Below are 7,834 nucleotides of genomic sequence, written 5' to 3'. Positions count from 1 at the left end.
TATCGCTCCGTTCTCGTTGAAATTGACGACGCTGGTTGAGGAAAAGTAATAGTTAAAGGTTACACATCAAAGCGGCATGATTTCGAGGGCGCGCCTCGACTTATCGCGCTATACCTCTTCGTCGGGCTGAGAGGAAGAGAAACCGAGAGGACAAGACACGCGAGAGAGAAAAATAAAACTGCCGAGAAACGACACGCCGCTCCGGCCGCGCCGATGCGGGATACGCGCGAGGGAATTTCGAGTAAACGAGTTAATTTGCATCGAGAACGAGGACTCTCGGACGATGATGGCGGATACGCGCCAGATGATGATCGTGACGACGCACCGACGGTGTCGGGAATGCGAGAGCTTATCTTGTAGAGCCGCCCGAAGAGCGTCTAACAAAGTCAAGTCGGATATAATGGCAGTTGATCGTTTTATAAATTTGTTCAAGCTGTTGCGAGCTACCGATTATCTCAGCGAACGTTTTACATGCACATTAACTCTTCACATTTTTAGTTAAGAGACGTTCCTGTACATTATTGCGATATCTCTCAATGTGCTTTAATTATGTTTAATTAATAAAACCATTTAAAATGAACTACAATAACATTGGGGATTTGTCAACATTTAAAAACGATGTGATGTAAAGAGCTTTTAAGCCTGGCTAAGTTATCGCTGTTATTTATGTCACAGTGATGATAATTATAAATATTACGATAATTATAAGTAAACTTAAATTTATAATTTATAATTTTGTTTATAACTTTGTTTATAATTTTGTACAATGATTACGAATGCTTCTACCGGGTCTTTCGCGTATATTTATGTATCTTGACGTTATTAATTATACAATAATTTCTCAACGTTTTACCTAATTGCACATTTACAATTTTTAAATAATTATACCAATTGCTACGTATAAAATTTTTTAAAAACTTTATTGCTCACAACTTTATACTTTTGGATAAAATAAAGCACTTTTACAAACCGGTTTTGTGTCACTTAAGTCATAACTGTTTCTCAATATCGACAGAGTAAAATCCTATAATTAGTGACGCTTTTCTTGGTAAGACGATTAGAAGGCGATCGTCTCTGACTACCTTTTCAATGCAGCTCGCGCTTCAATTCGCGCAAAGCTCGACGCACTTTGCGGCCCATTAGTATCGCAATCGTCGACCAGTCTCTAGTGGGACGTCGTAGATTAAAATCAAATTGCGCCTTTTCCGCGATTCATTCCCAATTTACCGCTTCCGTTCGTCATCCTCCGGTCGGCCGGCTTTACCTTTATTCGTATACTTGCGAATAGAGCGCGGTGGATACGCCGTTGACGCGCGTAATTACACGGTGGGATTAAAGCGACACGTCGGACTCGTCTCAAAAGGACGGATCCCAGGACACTTCTTCGATAGGTGCTACGTCGCGCTGTCTCACCCCTCGCCACTCTGTAGTCCAGTAGAATTAACTGCTTAAAAACATCCGTTTTATAAGAAAATTGCAAGCGGGTATGTCTTTCGACGAAATGCTTTGGAAGTTTATCAAGAAAGAAAAAGTGTATGTGTTTGAGACTTGTGTAGAAAATATGCGAAAAAAGTTGCAATAAGCAAGTTTTTCGTTTACGCAAGATATTGATTGTACGGAAAAAGTTTCGTATAAAAGTAGCATATGAAATAAATTTCAATTAATTAATTGCCATGCTGATTTTGATATTAAAATGTTTCCAGAATTTATGGCTCTCAAAGTCACCCGGTCCGTTTGTCCATTGACTTTGTTAATTTAAACCACGAGCAACAAATTTTGCACCGGGTTACTTTAAGAGCAATAAATTTAGGAAACATTTTAATATCAAAATCAGCGCGGCAATTAATTTATTTCATATACTTTGCTCTTGTACATACGCCACACTGGCACTGTTTCTGTTCATCGACTTTGTTAACTTAAACCACGAGTAACAAATATCAAACTGGGTTACTTTATTTTTGATATCTCTTTGCAATATTTTAGAGCAATTAATTAATAAAAAGTTGTCATGTACTTGTTTTTTTATTTACAATATTCTATATCTTTTTTCTGGAATGGGAGTGCTAGCGTAACATTAAGTCAGCACTCTACTTTTGATTGTCATTTCCAGTAAATAGATAAAAGCGTTGAATTCGGGACTAGAACAATAAATTAGCAATAAATGAACTAATTGTGCCGTATTTCCAATATTTTTTTAATGGTGAGGGTGCTAACTTGACAGAGGTGTCAGAAACAATGCTACATTAATATAATTGATTTATGTGTAACATAGAGAAAAAGAAAATAAAATGAAAACGTTAAGGTTTGCCGACTTTTCCTAATTTCTGTAATAATGTAAAAATAATAATCTATTTTTTTTTATTTGGACCATAAGAATAAAAAAAAGAGAATGATCTGGAAAATATTACTAACTACGATTTTGCGTAAATATATTTGACACATTTGACTATTGTTAACAGTTCTAACACCTTACAATCAAATTATGATTTTATTCTCAGCATTACGCAAATTTATTAATTAATTTGTACTATTCGGTTGAAGAGGATCAAGTAAGATCGAAACATGTTCCGCGCTAATATATTTGCCAACATTATTGAATTGTAATAAACCACAAGATCTTTATTAAAGAATATTCCTATCTTGGCCTAATATTCATATTAATTTTGTATTTTACATAAACGATCTTATTTCTTTGTTAATATATTCTTTCTTTAAATTTATTTATTAAAGCCTTCTTTATCATCTGTAAAAATTAAAAGTTGTTAAATAAATTATTTTTTTTTTTTAATTGAGGCTTTTCAAGGACGTGTCAATTTTATTATCTTGCCCCCACATACGAATAAAATAACTTTTAATGTTGGGAAAAATAAAAAGCAGTGCATTAGAATTAAAAATGTATTTCTTATAAATAAAACAAATTTATTATTATACATTTATATTTACATTCATCATTTTACTCACAGTCGTCATGTTTAATCATTTATTAAATGTAAATATCATATTATAAGAAATGTAAAATATTAACATGTTATTGTGCCTCTTATAATATTTTCCTTATGAACAATTACATGTAGATAAAGCCAAAATACATGTCTTATTACATCTACTTTTGTGAGCAGAAAATGAGCTGAAACCGTCTAACATTCTTTACCACTAATCTATCAGTATTTATTGTTATCTAATGTCTCTAATGAAGTAAGCATCGATTCATCATTTATTTACTTAGAAACATTAACAATTCGTCGTCTTATTCACTTCGTCATCTTATCCCGTTTTCTTCTATTGAATTTTTTTTATTTGACAGAATCGTAAACATTTTTAATTAAAAACCACGCTTAAATATTCAAAACATATACGTGTACATGTTAATAATGCCGCAAAATTCGAACTTACAAAATTACAATCCAAAAAATTTGTCTGGAAAAAGTAGGCGCTCGAAGGATAGTATTCGACTGCTCTAACAAAGTCCAGATGAGGACATAGATGCAGGTAGCTACATTTTAATCACAGGAGACTCACCGTTAGATAGGCCCGGTTCCACGGGCTTGTAGTTTGAGCACTCGTCGACTCCGGGAATGCGAATTGAGAGATAAAACGGGAAAGTTGTGCCCGAGCTCTTCATTGCGACTCCTCTCGCTCCACCATCGCTCACCAATTGTCCTTGTCCCCCGCTCGTCGCGTTCACGTACGCCGAACTCTCGTTCGCTCGTTCCTCTGGTCGAGCCCGGGCCGCCCCTCTAATTTTCTTCGGAGTTCAGCTATGCGGACTACATTATGGAATAATTGCGCGGGTCGTTATTTCCGGCTTCTGTTTTCGCCGGCGGCCGCGATGCTCCTATTCCTATGTAGCCGAGGCCGGGTATAACAAGGGCTGCTGAAGCTCACTCTTTCGTGCGGACTAATGAGCAATGATATCTACATTTGCGATTATTCGGCGTATCCCCTTTTTGCTCCTTAACGCACGTTGGAACGTGCTTTAATCAGGCGTTTGTCGAAGTTGCGACGAGAATTATACCGCTCACCAAATGGGCACGCTTTGGCATGTATTACATCCACTGCTTCCATTCAATTATGAATAAGTCGTTTTCGTATTCCATGCATTTAAGATTTACTAGACTTTTGTCAATTTTAATATAACGAGACAAAATTCTTTTTTTTTTTTCCTCAAAATTCTCACACAATCATTTAACTTCCTTCGTCGTCACTCGAAAGGAATTATCGATTTTCATCGAGGAGCGTACGCAAGTAGACGACGGCCGGAGGAGCCTCGGGTCGATTTTGACCCAGACTGAAATGAAAACCCAACACAGTGAGGGAAGGGATGAACGTTGAACGTCGAAATAAACGGGGGAACGCCACTTTAAACGTGCAATTGCATTGCCGGGAATCAGACCCATTGCTCTCCCGCACCCTCTCTCGCTCACTCTCGCACCCTCTCCGTCCCTCTTGCTCCGTCGCGCTCCGTTTCTCTGTCTCGTATCAGGGCGACAGAGCGGACAGCTTGCAAAGCCCGCTTCGCTCTCCTCCGCCCCCCCCCCCTTCCCCCGCCTTACCCGCGACCCTTCGAGATTGCTGAGCTATTCTCGCGACTGAATGTTTCATTAAGGCCACCCGGTATTGCTCTTAGATAACTCTACGAGGGGTAAATGAAATTTCCGCCATCTCCGATATCGCCACGTCGCTACTGCTACCTTCCACCTTTCATTCCCTAACACATCCTACCTCCCTCGCCACCCACATCCTCACCCTTTCCTGCTCTCGTACCAGCGCGTCATCGACCCGAGAGAGATTTAATCAAACGCCTTTCCGCTCGTTCGACATAACGAATTTGATGGTTACAGCTTTCGATCGCGTCATGCCGCGAGGATGACTGCGGCAATTGAGAAGCTCAACGCGACAACGTTGAACGACGAAGGATAGGACGAATATATCGAAAAATGCGATAAACGACGTCGTCTCGGCGGCGAAGATGGAGCGAAACATGGGTTAGTGTCAAAAAGCGCAAAGTCGAGGGAGAATCGGACGAGGAAAGGCTGACAGAGAGAAATAGGAAGGGAGATTGGAGAGAAGAAAAAAGAAACGAACAGCCTGCAGCCAACCGTCCGCCTACCACTCGTGACGGTCTCGTATCAGCTATCATCCGTTAAATTCATCCGAAGAGGACGAACGGTATGGAAAGAAGATCCAACTCGAAGCGAGAAACCCGTAGGACAGGATAGATGGAGGCTTTCGCGGGACTCATATGGAAGAAGGAGAACGGGAGGAAGGAGTGAGAGGTAACAGCCAGGAGTGCAGCGGGATGAGAAAAAGGGATGAGCGCCTGACGAGGAGAAAGAGAGAGAGAGAGAGAGGGCGGATTTCTCTGCGGCCTAGATCGAGACGAACTTGAATGCTCAAATGTCAGAGAAACGACGAGTCCTCATTTGCCGTTTCCGCGAGCACGTGCATACGCAGGAAAGAGGGAGGACGGGAGGGAGGGAGAAATAGTCATCGGAAGGGTACGAGGGGGAGGCAGCGAGCAGAAGGGAAGGAGTAGGGGATAAGGGATCGCGAGGGCGCGACGGCGAACGTGAGGCACGTACGTGTGCCACATACGGTGTGTGTCTGTCCCGGCGCTGTCTGCCATGCTCATTCCTGCGATCTTCAATTAATGAAACTCGGGTGCAGTCGCGTCGCATGTCAAATAAATATGTCTCCTGCCCCCGCCCCATTTTCCGTGGTACGGTCGCCCCCACCGGTAGACTACTTACCCCCTTTGCTCTCTTCCTTCTCAACTCCCGCGTTGCCGCGTCGTTTCTCGTCGCCCTTCTTCGTGAATCTTCCTCATACCACGCAGGCCGATGTCGCCCTGCCTGCGCGCACTTTAACCCTTTCGCGTGCTGCTCCTCCCTACGTGCCCGCCCTCCCACCCTTTCGGCTTCAGGACGATTTGATCCGGAACAAAATCATTCTATTCGCGCGTACATGCTTCTGACAGCTCTCAGCTTGCCCTCTCCGCTTCACTCGGCGCGACGATAGGACTCGCGTGGCTTCGCCTGCTTGTCGCGTCAACTTCGATCCTAAATTCTGAATGTGCGATCATTACAGCCCGAAGTTTGGCTGTGATAGAGACTACCGTTAAATACGATGATTTTCCCCATGTAGCAAAACTTCTTTTGAAAGCACGCAGAATATATCTACACTTTTAAGCTCTTTCTGAAATGTGAATATTAAAATATATGTACGTATCACGTAAAGTCTTTAGAAACAGACTGAAAAGACAGAAAAATCAAAAGGAGAAGGAAAGTAAAGACGCAAAACCGGTGGAAAGAAAATCAAACATAGACGCGGTTTGATACACGGGTCGTCGACACGGTCGTATAATGTCGCTGGTGGCTGACGATGTACCTCGCTCGACCGGTCAGAGGGATGGGGGGAAGGGGGTAAAAGGGGCGAAAAAGATGATAAAGATGGAGAAGCGAGAGAGAGAAGGAGAAAGAAAGCGGAGATCTCTTTATTCTTATTAGCCCCAACAGTGATTCCTGCAAAATTAAAATTGCCTAAGGAGGTATCATTTGCCCCCTCTCCCCCTAGCCGTCAACCCACCCACTCGCCCTATCCCACCCCAGCCCATCTTTTTCGTATCTCTTGCGCACTCCACTTTGGTTCGGCGTCCTCCTCACGCCAGGCACTTCTTTGCCTCCTGCCAACCAACCAACCAACCAGCCAAGAGCTTCTCTGATGTTGCTCCTACAGATAAGTGGTCGGCTCTTGGGTTGCCAGCCTGCGGGCACTATTGGTCGATGCGTTTTTCCGTCCTCCTCCCGTCTTTCTCCCGTCATTTTTTTTTTATCCTTCTTTTTTCCATCTCATCTTTCGTTCTACACCTCTTTCCATCGTCTCTCCGATGCCCTATCTTCCCTCCATCCCTCCATGCCCATATTTACATTTTATTTTACGTCACGCTCCTTTATTATCTTTCTCATTTCCCGAGGATACCCATTCGTTCGTGACAATTGTCGGAAATGGGGAGGAAGTGGACGAGTCGATGGCAAACGCTTCTTCGTGGCTCGTTCTAATCTGGCTTTAAGATACGTCAAGATCCTGCTTTCATCATATTTAATATATTCACTTTGTTCTCGCTATAATTAAATTCTATTCGTATTTGCATACATATCTCTATTAGAACCTCCTATTACGAATGATATAATGAATATTGATAGAGAAGTGTTAGTGTAACTTGAAAATAAATTTACTTTAGAAAATATCTGTGCGACATTACATTTTTGCGCAATGCACGTATTATGCAAAAATTTAATTAAGCATATATACACAGTATTCTAAAATTCGTGAATCAAAATATTATAATATATCAAAAATATATTCTTAAAAAATTAAATCAAATAGTTATTATTAATGGATTTTTAGTTTAAGTAATAGTTTTTGAAATATAAGATTTTAAAGTTGGTCAATCAGAGATCATGTTTAGTGATCACTTCTCATACGGTCACTAATACTACCGCTCGCGCGAATACTGACAAACGTAATTTGTGATTAACCAGCTTAACCCTTTATATCTCAAAAACAACTATTTAAGATAAATTTACAAAAATTTAAAATTAATTATTTAATTTAATTTACAAAAATTATTTGTTACCTGTTTGATTTGCAAATTTTGGGATATTCGTATAAAGATCTTTTTTATAAAACATTATATTTTTAATAATAATATTTGTGATTAATTAGTTTTAACTCCTTATGTCTCTCAAAAATTACTATTTGAAATAAATTTACATAAAATTAAAATTAATTCTTTTACTTTACTATCCGAGAATTTTTTGTTACCTCTTTTACT

This window comes from Solenopsis invicta, chromosome 8, assembly GCF_016802725.1.
Source record: "Solenopsis invicta isolate M01_SB chromosome 8, UNIL_Sinv_3.0, whole genome shotgun sequence".
Lineage (NCBI taxonomy): Eukaryota > Metazoa > Arthropoda > Insecta > Hymenoptera > Formicidae > Solenopsis > Solenopsis invicta.
The sequence above is the reverse complement of the archived record's forward strand: the minus strand, read 5'-3'. Positions refer to the sequence as shown.